Source organism: Nanorana parkeri, unplaced genomic scaffold (assembly GCF_000935625.1).
Source record: "Nanorana parkeri isolate BGI_ZX_2015 unplaced genomic scaffold, ASM93562v1 scaffold264, whole genome shotgun sequence".
Classification (NCBI taxonomy): domain Eukaryota; kingdom Metazoa; phylum Chordata; class Amphibia; order Anura; family Dicroglossidae; genus Nanorana; species Nanorana parkeri.
This window is the reverse complement of record NW_017306532.1, coordinates 572,468-586,858: the sequence shown is the minus strand read 5'-3', so window position 1 is coordinate 586,858 and position 14,391 is coordinate 572,468. Positions and strand designations below refer to the sequence as shown.

Below are 14,391 nucleotides of genomic sequence, written 5' to 3'. Positions count from 1 at the left end.
GTGTCCTCTCCCCCCCCCCCCCCCATGTGACCCAAAGAGATGCCACCTAAGGCAATAGGCTGCCTCAATATAGGGACAGCCCTCGCCTTTGTCACTTTCTGTGCAAGATAATTTTTTTTAATTTCCTTTGCACATGATTGGGAAATAAAAGTGAACACAGCTTCACCTTATTTACTAAGCTAAGTTAACAATCACTTTGCTAAGTGAACAGTCTCTACTCCTTTAGTAAATTAAGCCCATTGTGTGCGCAAGCTCTGTGTATATTTATAAGATCTTATCTCAGAGTAATGTTTGTTTACAAATACATTAATTACTATCAAATGATTTCTTATAGCTCCTTAAAACCCACCAACGCATTCTAAATGTAGGTCACATATCTCATTTCAATGCAAATAGCTTCCATCCATTTAATGCTCATTATGTTAAATTTTCATTTTAACTTATTAAAGTTCAAATGTTTTTCTTTCACTTCTGCAGAAACATTGCAATCTGCAGACTATGGTACAATCAATATTACCCTCATTTATTTACAAATTAACTATTTCATTCATTGCATTTTAAATGAAATCAATCAATGTTAATGAACCTATTAAACTTGTATTATTATTAGTTTACTTTGTTGCCTTTGTGACTTTCCTTATGGCAGAGCTTAAAAGCAACGCTTAATAAACTAGCCTAAACCCTTGGATCAGGACATCCTAGGTGTGATATTGACCAAAATGTAATAAGTATACATTTGTCTATTGTTTTTTTCCTTAAAGAACTGATTTTGGTATTAAACAACCTGTGCAGAAAAATACTAGCCACATTTCTGAGCCTGAGGACTCATCAAAGCAAGAAGTGACAAGACAAAGCACAAGGAAACCAGAGCTCCCCTCTTTCGGTGGTTTTACTAAGTGGGAAGACGCCTAAAGTATATTTTTATGACTCCGTGACTGACATGATCGGCATTACTTAGCTGAAAGATTGAATCAGTTCCTTATTTGTGAATTCCTTTTGGATTCTTCTCATCACTCCCTGATGTTTGTGGTTTACATGACAAACAATTGATAAGCTTAGCTGGAGAGACACAGGTAACAATGAAAGCAGTGTTTGGTATAATGCCACACAGCAAGACAGAACTTGTCTCCTCGCAGAGAAGAAACATGAACCACCAGTGACTGTTACACGTGGGGGGCCAATATAAATTACTGGCTGGGATTTAAAGTGCTTGAAAAGTGATATTATTCGAACTGACCGCAATGCCAATTGAACAGATGCAGCGCCGTAAAATATAATCGAGACAATAAAATGAGATGTTACATAAGAGACAGCGAGGAACGTGTTTACCTCAAACGATTCACATTCAAAACCTTAGACATCAGATACAAAAATAATTTAACTTGAGAAGTGAGCTTTGAGAATACTAAAGGGTAAAAGTATATTTCACAATCACAAGAAAGCTTTATTATTTTTAACTTGTTATATCTAGTATGTGGTACCTTATCTCTTATCATATACCTTTAAAGCCGAACTGCAGACATATAGCCTGGGGGGGTTGCCTACTAAAGACCTGTCTTCACAGGTCCACCATACTGTGGTGTCCTATGTTATACCAAGAACCATCCCGATAATGAAGCAGCCTAAGGCTGTTGCCTCAGGTGGCATCGTTGTGGGTCAAGTGGGGGGCAGCAGAGTGGCATGGCAACTGTTCTGCATAATGTTTGCCGTGTATTTCCTGCTCCTTTTACAGACAGAACGTCTCAGGTTGCTAAGAGTCGGATGGGGAGATGTAAGGACCATACATATCTCTCCGCCCAGCTCTGCCACAACACACTAGCCTGTTCGCTGCAACGGAGCATTCTAGAGGATTGGCAAGTGTTAACGAGCCCTTATGCATCTGCATATCTGTCCATTCAGTTCTGAGATTTACACAGCTCTAACACACAACACAGCCCTCTCTGGCAAGGAAGGAAACCTGATTTTTCTGTGATGTAGTTCAGCGATACTTACAGGTATCCACCCGCATTTTATGGAGTTTCCACCCCCATTCTATGACTGGTCAATGAAAGGAGAACCAGCATACTGATGATACAACTCAGCTCTATCACTCAGCTCTCTTCCCCTATCAGCATTCTGCTTGCATGCCAGCTAACTGATTGGCTCCTTGAACTGCTTCAGTCTCAGCTTTGCTTTACAGGAACTGCAAGAGGCTGATACAAAGCCAAATCCATGCACTAACAGTGCTTGCATCAAAAAAATAGATTGAAAGTGACATTAAAGTCAAACAAATGTTTCCCTCCCCTCAATGTTAATTAAAGCACTTACCTTAAATGATGTCTCTTAATCCGATCTTCTTTCCTGTTCTTTTCATCCTTCTCTCCAGAGCTGCTGCGAGTGTCCGATCCAACGCTGACTCCTCTGTCCTTGCTGGCACTTCCTGTCCCACGGTGTCTGCATGCGGGTGCACGCGTCCATAGACTTACTTTGTGTCTCTCCCTATCTCCCGGCCCAAAATCCGAACTGCGCATGCGCCCGCCCAAGCAGTTTCGGATTTTCGGACGGGCGCACGTGGCGAAGACGGGTAAGTTTAAAGCGCTTTAAAAAAAACTTTTTGCATATATCTACTGCTTGCTAGCAATAGATATATGAAAAAAAACAAAACAATTTAAAGCTACATTAACGAACACAGAGTTGCATCTATACGTCTTTTATATATTGCTGGAGTTCCGCTTTAAGTCCTTTTTCTAGACATTTTATCTGCTCAAGCAAATATGAACATTACAATAAAACACATTTGGAATATGTTATGTGACAGAAATGATCTATCTTTCAGGTGTACTATCATTTTAGAGGTTTGATCGCAGTTAAGGTTAGTTAAATCCCATCAAGAGATATTTGTAGCAGTGTAATTTGTGATGAAAGTATCTAAGGAGGATAACTAGCAAACTGTGAAATATAAAGCCAGTAACAGATGGGAAAATCTCATCTACAAGATCTGCCTCTCCATGAAGAGTGCTGCCCAATGCTGTCCACCCTGACAGTCACTGTTACCATTGCGCACAGTGAATAGATCATTCCCTTTTACCTATGGTCAGGATTGAGTATATCAAGTCTTAAACTGTGCAGCTGTCCAATGACATGCTAGACACCGATGAATTATTTAAGAAGATTGAAAACTGCATGCATGGTTTAGGGATATTAGAAGTTACCCATGGCCTAATTAAGGCTGTTGAAAAATGGTATTACATGGTATATTTAATTAAACTCACCCCTACTATCTCATATGTCTTAAAGAAGAACTCAAGGCAAATAAAACCTTAACCCTTGCAGTGGGGCTAACCCCGCACTGAAAGGGTTAAGTGCTCATTTGGTCTAGGAAGCCAAAATAACAAAGTTATATTCCCAAAGCCACAATACCGGCTGGCTGCTAGACCGGTCCCTGGAGCCTCTCTCCCCCTCTAAGGTCATGTGAGTCATTATGTCCGGCACAGTGTATTGGACGTGAGGATGCCGAGGGACATACCATCGCTGGATTTAAAACAAACTTACTAAAGGAGTAGAAACTGTTCACTTAAAGTAAGTGTTCACTGAGTAAATGGGGTGTTCACGTCACATATTTCTCTTGCACATGATTGATTTTTTAAAGTGAACATAGCTTCACCTTATTTACTAAGCTCAGTGAATATTAATTTTAAGAAGTAAAAAGTCTCTACTTCCTTAATGAAGCAATCTAATGTTTTCATCTGGTTTCTAATAAGGATGAATTTGATAGTGTACGTAGATTTTATTACTTAATAGATAGCTATAAATTTTACCAAACAATAATATTTGGGTAAGCCATATCACACATAGGACCTCGTACTTGATATTTTACATGTCAGTGGTGCATTTTGTATCTGTATTGATAATAAACTTGTATTATGGTAATAGCTGTGGCCATTGATAATAGCACTAGCAACGTAAAGCAGGGGTAGGCAACCTTGGCACTGCAACTGTTGTGAAACTACAAGTCCTATGAGGCATTACAAGACTCTGAGAGACACACATAAGACTTCCATAGGGGGAGGCATGACAGGATTTGTAGTTTCAGAACTGCTGGAGCTTGCCTGCCCCTGGTCTAAAGTATGGTGGCTACAACTAAGTTCCAGGTACGTCTGCATCTGGGCGCCCCCCTACGCCTGAATACAACTTACAGAAAAAGCCAAATTAACCTTTTAGGTATCTGATGGAGTAAATTGACACTGGATTGGTGTCTATTGGTTACTGCACATTGATCTTATTGAGTCATGGTCTGCAAGCTTGTAAAAGTCTATAAGCAACTTTAGGTTAAGGTTAGGTTAAGCCTGACTCTAAAGTCCATCATCTTTTATTATGGATGCACGGGATAAGCTGTCATCACATCCATCAGTCCCATGGAGAGCGTTAATACTGCTATGCAAAGCACAAATGAACGGAAGAAGGGTGCAGGAAAAGTGAGAGCATTCCAAGCACAGGTTCAAACATAAAGTAACAATTAGATCTTTCAATAGTTGTGTCATCCTGCTGCTAGCACACTGTCAACTTATGTGAGATAAAGGAAACAGCTCGTGGTGAGACAAGCATCATCTTATGGCTAATGAAAATGTCTTATTCCTTCCCTTAAATTGATCGGATGATCCTTCCCAAACCAAAGATTAATTATCATCGGCAATAAAATAAAATCCCCTGCGGATGCTGTTGTGGTAGGTCAAGCATGCACGTTGTACGCATCTGCACTTGAGCTGACCTCACCCATTTTATTGAAATGGCTCTATCAATAACTATACAGCAGCAGCATTTTTTATTTTTTTCACCAATTCAATTTACGGAAGCGGTTAATGACAGATATAAGCATTCACACAACAGATGCACTTAAAGTCTGACCTTAAACCTTGAACCTAGACGTGTGTTCAAGTCAGATTTTTATCAAACTAATATATTCTAGAGTGATGTCACTGCACTCCTTCACTTTTATGACAGTTACAGGAAACACAGAAAAATACGAATATGGGAGACGTATAGTATATGGGCTGGGGTTTACGTTTCAGAATAAAGTGGAAAAAGTAAAACAACCTGGATTTAGAGCAAATATATATATAAAAAAATTCACAGGTTATCTCCAGTATTCCGTATTCATGTGGCAGTTAGTGAGGATACTTCTTAAAGAGGAACTTCACACCCCCATGCCTTTTTTTCCCTAACCCCTCTTGTCCCTAACCCCCATGCCTTTTTTTGCCTATCCCCGTTGTCCTGCTGTGATTTGCTGCTTCACTACCAGACACGGGGTCCTGCACAGCTATTTTCCTGTCATCAGGAGCCAGCTCTCTCTTCTGGGTTTTTGCAGCTGGACCCGCCTTGATGCCTTTCAGCCGCTCTGTGCCGCTCCTACAGACTCCTGGGATATGTGATGGGAATATCCCACAAGGCTGTAGGGTTGCAGTGGGGATTGAAGGTCCACTTTAAGTTAGTAAATATGTACTATCGCAGAAGCACTCACAGGCAGAACTGTAACCTGCCATTAAAGGGATGTTTTAAAGAGTGGCTCCACATTCATACATTTTACTAACTTGGGTGATATTGTAAAGTGACCATGTATTTCTATAGTCCAAAGTAAAGTTAAGCCAACCTAAAAAAATGATGGTCGTTTCCCAAAATTCTCCTGCGCTGCAGTTTCCAACAACTGCTTCCATTTTATCCTATAGGAGGTGGTGGGAGGAACCACAGTGCATGGCAGAAGGAGTATATTGAGTCTTATTAGTTGCATTAATCAAATATAATTATGCAATATGCAATAATTTTCTCCACAGCGGTCCTTTTTATTTCAGTTGAGGTTTATTAGAAAGTAGAGAGGATTCCAAGAGCATTATTATTATTTTGTAACCTATAGTGTGATTCGGCTAGGGCTTCACATAAAGCTGTTAATCTCAGAGAATGAAAACATTTCCTACAGCAAAAATCAATCTTTTGTGCTACTGCAGGAGATTGTTGGATCATTGTTAGGATATTAGTCTCATGAGAATAATCCGATGGAGTATACTTGACTGGGAAAAATCGCCCAAGAATCTCCTAAATGAACGATTATTGAGCGATTAATCTCCTACTCCCATTCCAAGTTGTAGAGCAGCAGGAAGGAGATTAATCGCTAATAGTTTCTGCTGAGCAAATACATTGTGACACTGTGTAATTGTGGAAGATTAATAGCTCAATTGAGTTACTGAAAATCTTTAATGTTGCAGCTAATATTAAAAGTAATGTGATACAAACAAAAGAGATCAATCTCACAATGTTTAAATCATGCAATTAAGCCACCAAATATCACCCAGTTAGTCCCAGCTTCAAGCTGGAACACATAAGTCAGGCTTGGCCCCAAACTGCAGCACCTATTTATTCCACTACTGAGAAACATTTGAGATCATTATCCCGGTGGAGTTGATGCATGATATAGCATTCCTACCAAATGAAGGCAACGTTAACAGTTCTTGATGATTCCTATACTCTATAATAACTTTTATATACCTGCCCATTGTTGTTATGCTTGCCAATAGGACAGCACAGTGGGATAGTGGTTTGCAGTGCAAGGGTCCTCAGTTCAAATACCAGCCAGGACTGTATGGAGTTTGCATGTTCTCACTGTGCTTGTGTGGGCTTCATCCTACACTCCAAAGACATACTGTTAAATATTTGGCTCCTGTCTAAATTAGTCCTAGTATGTGTATGTATACGAGATATAGACCTTAGATAGGAAGCAAAAACTGATGTAAATGAACAGTGTGTAGAGGGCTCCATAAATTGTTGGCGTTATATAAATGCCTTTAAAAAATCAGAACTAGCCGGGATTCAGGCAAAGCAGTAGCACAAAAAGCTGTCCAGGTACCTGTTCTTCATTTCACTTGGCAGCTTGTTTTTTTATTAAAGTGACAAAGTCAAAGCCCTGGAATCTGCAGATGTCAGAAAGACATGAATCTTAACTGTACTATGGCACTGAATATCAACATGCGATTCAACAAGAATGGCACAGTAAGGGACAATTAAGACCAGCAGCACGTGTTACACTCTGCATAATGCAGAAACTATGGTGTGCATAGTGAACGGGTGGCACAATGTGTTGTTAGAACACATCACACTGTTTATCTTTTTTTAATAACTTTATTGTAATGTTACAAACTGACATTTCATCCATCTTTATCCACTGCAGCCCGACATGGGGATAACAGACCTAATTAGTATGCAGGCAGGGCACCAACTTATGCAGTGAGATGATAATCCCATATTGAAAACAGTTTTTTTAGCTTTTTGAGGATGTGAACATTTTCACACATAGCTAGAGCTTAGAGCTGAGTTTACATTTTAAACACAGTCCAGGCGGAGGTGGTGATATACTCTCATTCTAAAGATACATGTCTGTGGCTGTGAGAATCTTGCAATGCCTCTTGGGATTTGTAGTTCCACCACAGCTGGAGGGCCGGAGGTTTGCTACCCCTGTCCTAGATTGTTCACTTCTCCTGCCTTCTCCATACCCTTCACCATTTTGTGAATAGCCCTGCTAGATAATTGTAGGCTTTGTATTCCTTCCATAACGTATTTCTCTTTTCTTCCCCAGTCTTCTGACAGTGGTCATTTTAACTACGGGCAGATTGCTATATCTCCCTTTACTTCCGGGAACTCTGGCTCATATGACTATGACATGTGACCATGCATATCATCTCAGGGGAGGAAAACGCCTTTCCCTGAGATCTCATGAGAGAACAGATGAGATTCCCAGCAATGCTCTGCTGATGTAACCTTCCCAGGAAGCAAAACTTGGACACATTACATCATTTGTGCCAAAATGGACCAGGGAGTGGATAAACTCTATTTGTAATCAAATGAAAAACATGTTTGTTTAACTAATGAATGTAAGATGATTTTAAATCAGCATGATGATGTGATTTTGAGTGAAAGGGGGTAAAGGTCCACTTTAAGCAAAGAAACCCGTCAGCAGTACAACTTTGCAAAATAATCCAGGGAAGCATATGTGTTTTAACCTGTACAACATATCACCTGGATGGCAACTTAAAGTGGTTGTGGATTACTATTCACAGTGTCAGGAGGTAGTGAACCTCACAAATGCAACTTCATCAACTGAAATTGATGGTTCAGAGTGCATTACTGCTCTTCGTGGATACCTAAGTCACTGTAAGTGATAATTTATCACAGTTTACTTTAAACAATGTGAAGGTTATTTGGCAGTAAATGCCATTTTGCATCATCCTACTAGACCAAGTAAGCTAATGGGAAAATAAAATGTCAGAACAGGTTTTTGTTGAAAGTTATATAAAAGCTTTTCTGGAAGGCAAAGATAAAAAAAATGGAATTATGCAAGTTAATTTTGGTATTGTAAACCACCCTTTTAATGCTACAGTTGATAAGGACAGAACATTTCATGGCGGGCAAAATGCAGGTCAAAAACAATACTGCTAGCCTAGTGTCCTCCAACAAGGAGCTAAACTACTGTTCCAATTAAAGCATTTTGTCAAGTTATCACCTGTTTATAAACTGGAACTACTGTTTGTACCATGCAAGAGAAGAGAGGTACTGTTTGGAGGGTCCAAAGGAATGCACAATTATTCAGAATTCATCTTTCATGGAAACAAAGTGTATTGTGTCCTGGAAAGAGTGATAATCTTCCTGACACAGATACACTAGTAACTACATTAGAACCAGCAAGAGCTAAGCAGTGAATCGAGCCACCATCATACCTTAGATACTTTTTGTATTGATAAGAGTTTTAGGTTTGACATGTTAATTGTTTCTTTGATTGGTTAGTAGAATTTCAGCAATCCATGTTAATTGTATATACATATTACATTTCAATGTACCCTTTCATTTAAAGAAGTAAGGGATTGTGATATAGTTTGGTTAGCAATATGTTATACTGTAAGCAGCACAAGCTGTTACACTAACACGGATCATCCCAGCTTACGCAGTGTGGTTTATTTAAAGTCTTCCTGGCTAGGGAATAAAGCAAGTGACATGATGTCTATGGCTTAGTTACCTGTATCATATACTACACACTAAACATATTTTCTGGCATTTACACCAGACTGAGTGAACCTCCAGGTGCCTGCATTGCAGAGTTGTTGTCCTGCAGAGTGCTCTGGGACCATGTAAACCTGATCCATTCTGTTATGAAAATCAAAGCTTCTATAGTTGGTTCTGGATCTCCCATCTCTTGTGTTTTACTTTTAATTATAGATGCTGCCTATCACAAAAAAACTGGTCATTGCTTTAATTACAGAGTGACTCCAGTTTCTTGGGTCCCCAGGTAATCTGCAGGACAAAAAATCTGGCATGCAGGTGGATATAAGTGCAAGTTTAGATTTTTTTTTAGTGGCTATAAGTTCATGTTAAACATTATTATAATCCTTGAATTCCAGTATAAATTTCTCTACTGCCTCCAACCTAGGAATTCAGCTCAACTATGCTTATCATATCTGACAGAAGCTGTTTCTGGACACAATACCTATAAATAAACTGGACAAGGTTGCATGACCTGGAATGAGCATATCTTTACTGACATTCTTTGGAGTTCTATGAATTGTGGGTCTTGAGATACAAGACTCAGGGGTGCTGAACATCAATAACAATGATGTGATCCTTTCATACTACTTGCCCTTTTTTATGATTAGCTGTAATGAAAGAAATCCAATTTTTAAAAGGATGGGCTGTGGGAGTTGTTTCCTTTAACCCCAAATCGTCATACAGCCATGGGGCATCATTCTCATAGCTGAACAATCTTCAGCCTTTGAGATCTACCGATATGAGAACTAAATTACTTTGAAATAAAAGGTAAGATAGGAGTGCTTCATATGATATAACAGGCCTCTTGGGGCAGCTAATATAGGAAACATGCTGCAAAAAAAACAAAGGAAACCTATAATTGTTTCTGCTAGCTGCAACTAACTGATTTATTTCCTATCATAGTAATTAAAAGCTAACATAAACGCTACAATATCCACAAGCTATTTAAAGGGCAACACCAAAATAAAATAGTCTAGAAAGGCAACAATGGGTTAGAACAATTCTCTGCAAACTAAATTAAGTTATATAGTTTACAATGTATGTGAAGCCAAAACGTATTTTCTAGTTTTGGATAGAGTCGGGAAGGATTAGATCTTCAGTCAGGTTGTAACTGCTATTTGGGGCTCAGTTAGACTTACTTTCACTTTCTTTTCCTGCTGACAATGAAAGTGACAGAAAATCTGAAACAGGGACACACATATAAAAATCGGACAGGGGTTCTAGCCTTTCTCTACTCTACTAAAGCAAAGCATTTTGATTTCTGTCTGTGTTACTGTTGGGGCTTATGGACACTTAAATATTAATGTATGCATTTAAATATTAATTTATATGCTGGATTTTGCTGCCAGAAAGATCCAGTGTAAAACAGCTTATAATGGCTAGAATATTCATTTATTCTAGCCACTGGAATACATTTACACGCATACACCTGTTTGTGCATAAGTACATTTCGCTGGTACACTCCCTTCCCAATGGAGGTTTGGGGCAGTTTTCTTTACATCTCTGAATGATGCTCTAGATTAAGGATCTAAATGCCACAATGTGCATAGACATATTGGATATTATAGAGTATATGTGCATGAGCCCCTAAGCAGTTAGTTTTTTATTCATATTTCCTTTTTATTTGATTGTTATATTTTACTTTTATTTCCTGTCAGGTATAATATGGTCAGCAGGAAAAGAAGTGAGGGTGAATGAACACCAATTAGTAGTAACAAAATGAAAGGTGTCCTGTACCTTCTATACTCTATCCAAAACTGACACCATAGTTTTGGATGGGCATACACTTTAACCACTTGAAGACCGGGGTGTTTACACCCCCTTCCTGGCCAGGCCATTTTTCTGTATTCGCTGTGGTAATTCGACTGACATTTATTGAGTCATGCAACGCTGTACTGAAATTAATTTTATATAATTTTTTGGTGACACACAGAGCTTTTTTTTGTTGGTATTTAATCACAACTGGGGTTTTATTTTTTACTATATAATGAAAAAACTAAAATGTTTTAAAAAACTGTTTTCTCTTTATTATGTTATGAAAAATGTAAATCCCTAATTTTTGGGTAAAATATAAAAGGCGCGGGTCACGTCGGTTAAATAGACACCAAAACACGTCAAGCCGCAAAATTGCGCACATCCGTGAAATCGCAAAAAACTATCACACCCAAAATTGGCCATAGGCGATGCTTTAAAAGCTTTTACCGTTAACAATTTAGTGTTAACAGTGATTGATGGCCCTAAAATTAATGCTCACGCTCCGACATTCGTGATGATATGTAACAAGTGCAGCATCATGGGTGCAATCATCGTTTTTGCACATAGGCGCACCCGATGCATGTTTGCGTGTGTAGGTGGGGGAAGAAGCCCCCTCTGCGATATTAAATTACAGTGACAGGTCATCTTTATGGAGACATCAGGGGTCTCCAAGACCCCTAATGTCACCTAGGGATGATGCAGAGAGTCTGTAGCCAGATTCTGTAGCCGGAGAGTGATAGCTGAATGCGGAAGTGATGTAACAAACATCACTTCCACACTCACAACACCAGATGGGAGATCAGAGGGAGATTGTGTACTGATTTCTCTCTGATCTCCCTGCACAGAGCCACATCGCTTGTATGTAGTGCCTTCATGCACTCTGCCGCCACAATCCCGGGCTCCCTGTGCTCAGTGCTGGCTCGGGACTGGCATGGTCCCGGGCCGGTAGGGAGCACAGGGAGCCCGGTATTGCGGGGAGAGAGCGCATGAAGGCACTACATACAAGCGATCGGGCGTCTCTAGACACTGGACAACTTATATATAAACAGCCATCGTTGGCTGTTAAAATCTTGACAGTTTCCCGCTTGTGCGTGCCATCTATAAGGCTCCCGTCCAGCCGTTTTGCTACGTTTGGCGGATGGTAGGTGGTTAAACAATCTTTGCTAAGCAAAGAGCAGCAAGTATACAGATAGTTAATGTTTCCTGTTGTATTGTCAACTGTAGCTGAGCACCACATGTGGCTCACAAATGTGAGCTTCACTTGCCCAACAGGTTAAAGTGTTGCTGAGAGGACAAAAATAATGACATATTATTCATTTATTTATTGATGGTATTTATATAACCCAGACAACTTACGAAGTGCTTTACATAATGTACATTTATACATAATGTACATTTATATCAGTACCTGCCCTCAAGGAGCTTACAATCAAAGGTTCCTATCTTATGTTTATTAAGAAAATCTGCAGCAAAATGTCTTTGTCATTGCACAATATTCATGGGCCACTAGTTACTATATTTGGGCTACAAAGGTTCACCTGTGACTGGCATTTCTTTAGTAGGCTTTTAGAATATAATATCTGAAAGGCATATTCTGGTCAAAGTGACAGTAATCTCCTCAAAGCTTGGTCAAGGGCATATTTGCTAATTAGACATCTTACATACCATGCAGAGCAGAAGGTTCCTCCTCTCTTCTGCATGTCTTCGGCATGACTTACCAGGAGTCATTTCGCCTTGCCATGGGATTTGTGTTGTCACCTAAAAAGCTACAGGACTCTTACTCCGAAGAGGACCAGAGGAATACAGGGGGAACTTTCCAAGCAGCCAAGCTGGGTGGGTGAAATGCCAGATACTCATTTAGTTTCTGTTTCTGTCTTTCCATCATGCACTCTAGACAGGCTCTCTCACACTCAGGACAGTCTTTCTTACACACACACACCATTTATTAAAGAACAGTGTCTCTCTCAAACTCTTAGAGAACAGACTAGTTTAGTTTTTAGTATGTCTCAGAGTTGGGGAGGCTCCTGGGCTTACAATAGAGGATTAGCTATATAGTCAAGCACTTGCTCTTAGGCTAAGATTATTTTAAAGGAGAATTATGGGAAGAGTGAAATACACTAATCCCCATAATTAGAGCCGATGTGTGACACTGAAGCTGTCACACGTTGGCTCTATTGATCGAAAACTGAGTGATCACATATCGGCGATCGCTCAGTTCCCAATCATCTCCCTGCAGAGAGTGGTGACTGTCAGTTACCGTTCCCCCACAGGTGGGTACAGCTGGCTCTGCCTCTCTAGTCAATCAGGCAGAAGGGTGGGTCCCAACAATATTGTCGGGATCCATCCTGGCTGCAGTGTGGCTCTGCGCTGTCAGTACATAGTAGGCAATAGCCAGCTATATGTTGAGTTTTGAGTTACATGAGGACATTAGTATATGTTCTCCTGTTACCCTAAAGAGAACTATGACAATTAAAGGTTTGACCATAGTTCTCTTTTAAAATAGGGAAAACAAATCACTCTTCAACTCTGTAATAACTAAAATGACAACTCCACAGAAGCACAAAAACAATATAAAAACTCATGCAGACAGTGTTTTGGTGAAAATGACCAAGTCGAAATTATACGGAAATATCCTCAATAAAATGGCCTAATCTATATATAACCAAAAAACAGTAATTCATGTTTTGGGTTCTCCTCCAAGCTAGGAATCTCTATAGTAGACTATAATCAGAAAGCCTTTTGTAGCCAATGAATCTGCCATAAAGCTGCTCCAATGCACTCCCCAGAAAGGTAATGGCTCTGAGCTATATGGATTTCCATGCAAGGAAAGTCCAGCTGTGCTATGGGCTTTCATCTTTTAAAAGAAAAATGGCCTTATCAACAATTACACATTTCTAACTCATAATGTGTTCAGAGTACAGTATCCTACAGCCAGCATAATCAATTTTATTGCCTAATTATATCCTAGGCTATTTTCTCATACCCCCTTTTCTTGTAAGATATTGATTACTAATATAGCATACAGCTACAATTTTATGGTTGCCATCTGCTGTTCTAATCAATTCCTCTACTGGTGATATCAGCAGCAACTTTCCAGCTAACAGTTTACAGATTCAAGCAAAGATTACAGTGCTCATGGGTGTGATACAGTGCTATGCCTTTCCTTTTGCACACAATTTTAAACGAAGCAGATATACAACGAAAACCTCTGTGCATTGACTGTCATGTGCTTACACTGTAGTGTTAGAACTTATGGTAGACATCTAATGAATGTAATGAATTGATTGTAAGTCAATATTTTATTTAAAGAGACTGTGTCCAACAAGCACATAGAAGCAATTCAATGACACCAGAGACATTTTTGCATTTTCATTCCATTATAAAATGTGGTTACCCACAGACCATAGCCAGTTGTTCAACATGCAATTACTTGACCATTAAATAATTTTCTATTGCTAAGAAAACAAACTTATAAGCTTGTTCAATTGCAGCAGTAACCTGCAACAAAATTAACTTTACTGAAGCTACACTGGTGTAAGATTCTCATTGATCGCTACAGGTACTATACTTGGCACT

The 14,391-nt window shown here is 39.4% G+C and overlaps 1 protein-coding gene across 1 annotated transcript in view; it reads right to left on the bottom strand.

Annotated features, from left to right (window-relative positions):
* Positions 1-14,391, bottom strand: part of KIF26B (kinesin family member 26B) — a 326,683-nt gene that overhangs the window by 8,873 nt on the left and 303,419 nt on the right. The window lies entirely within an intron of this gene.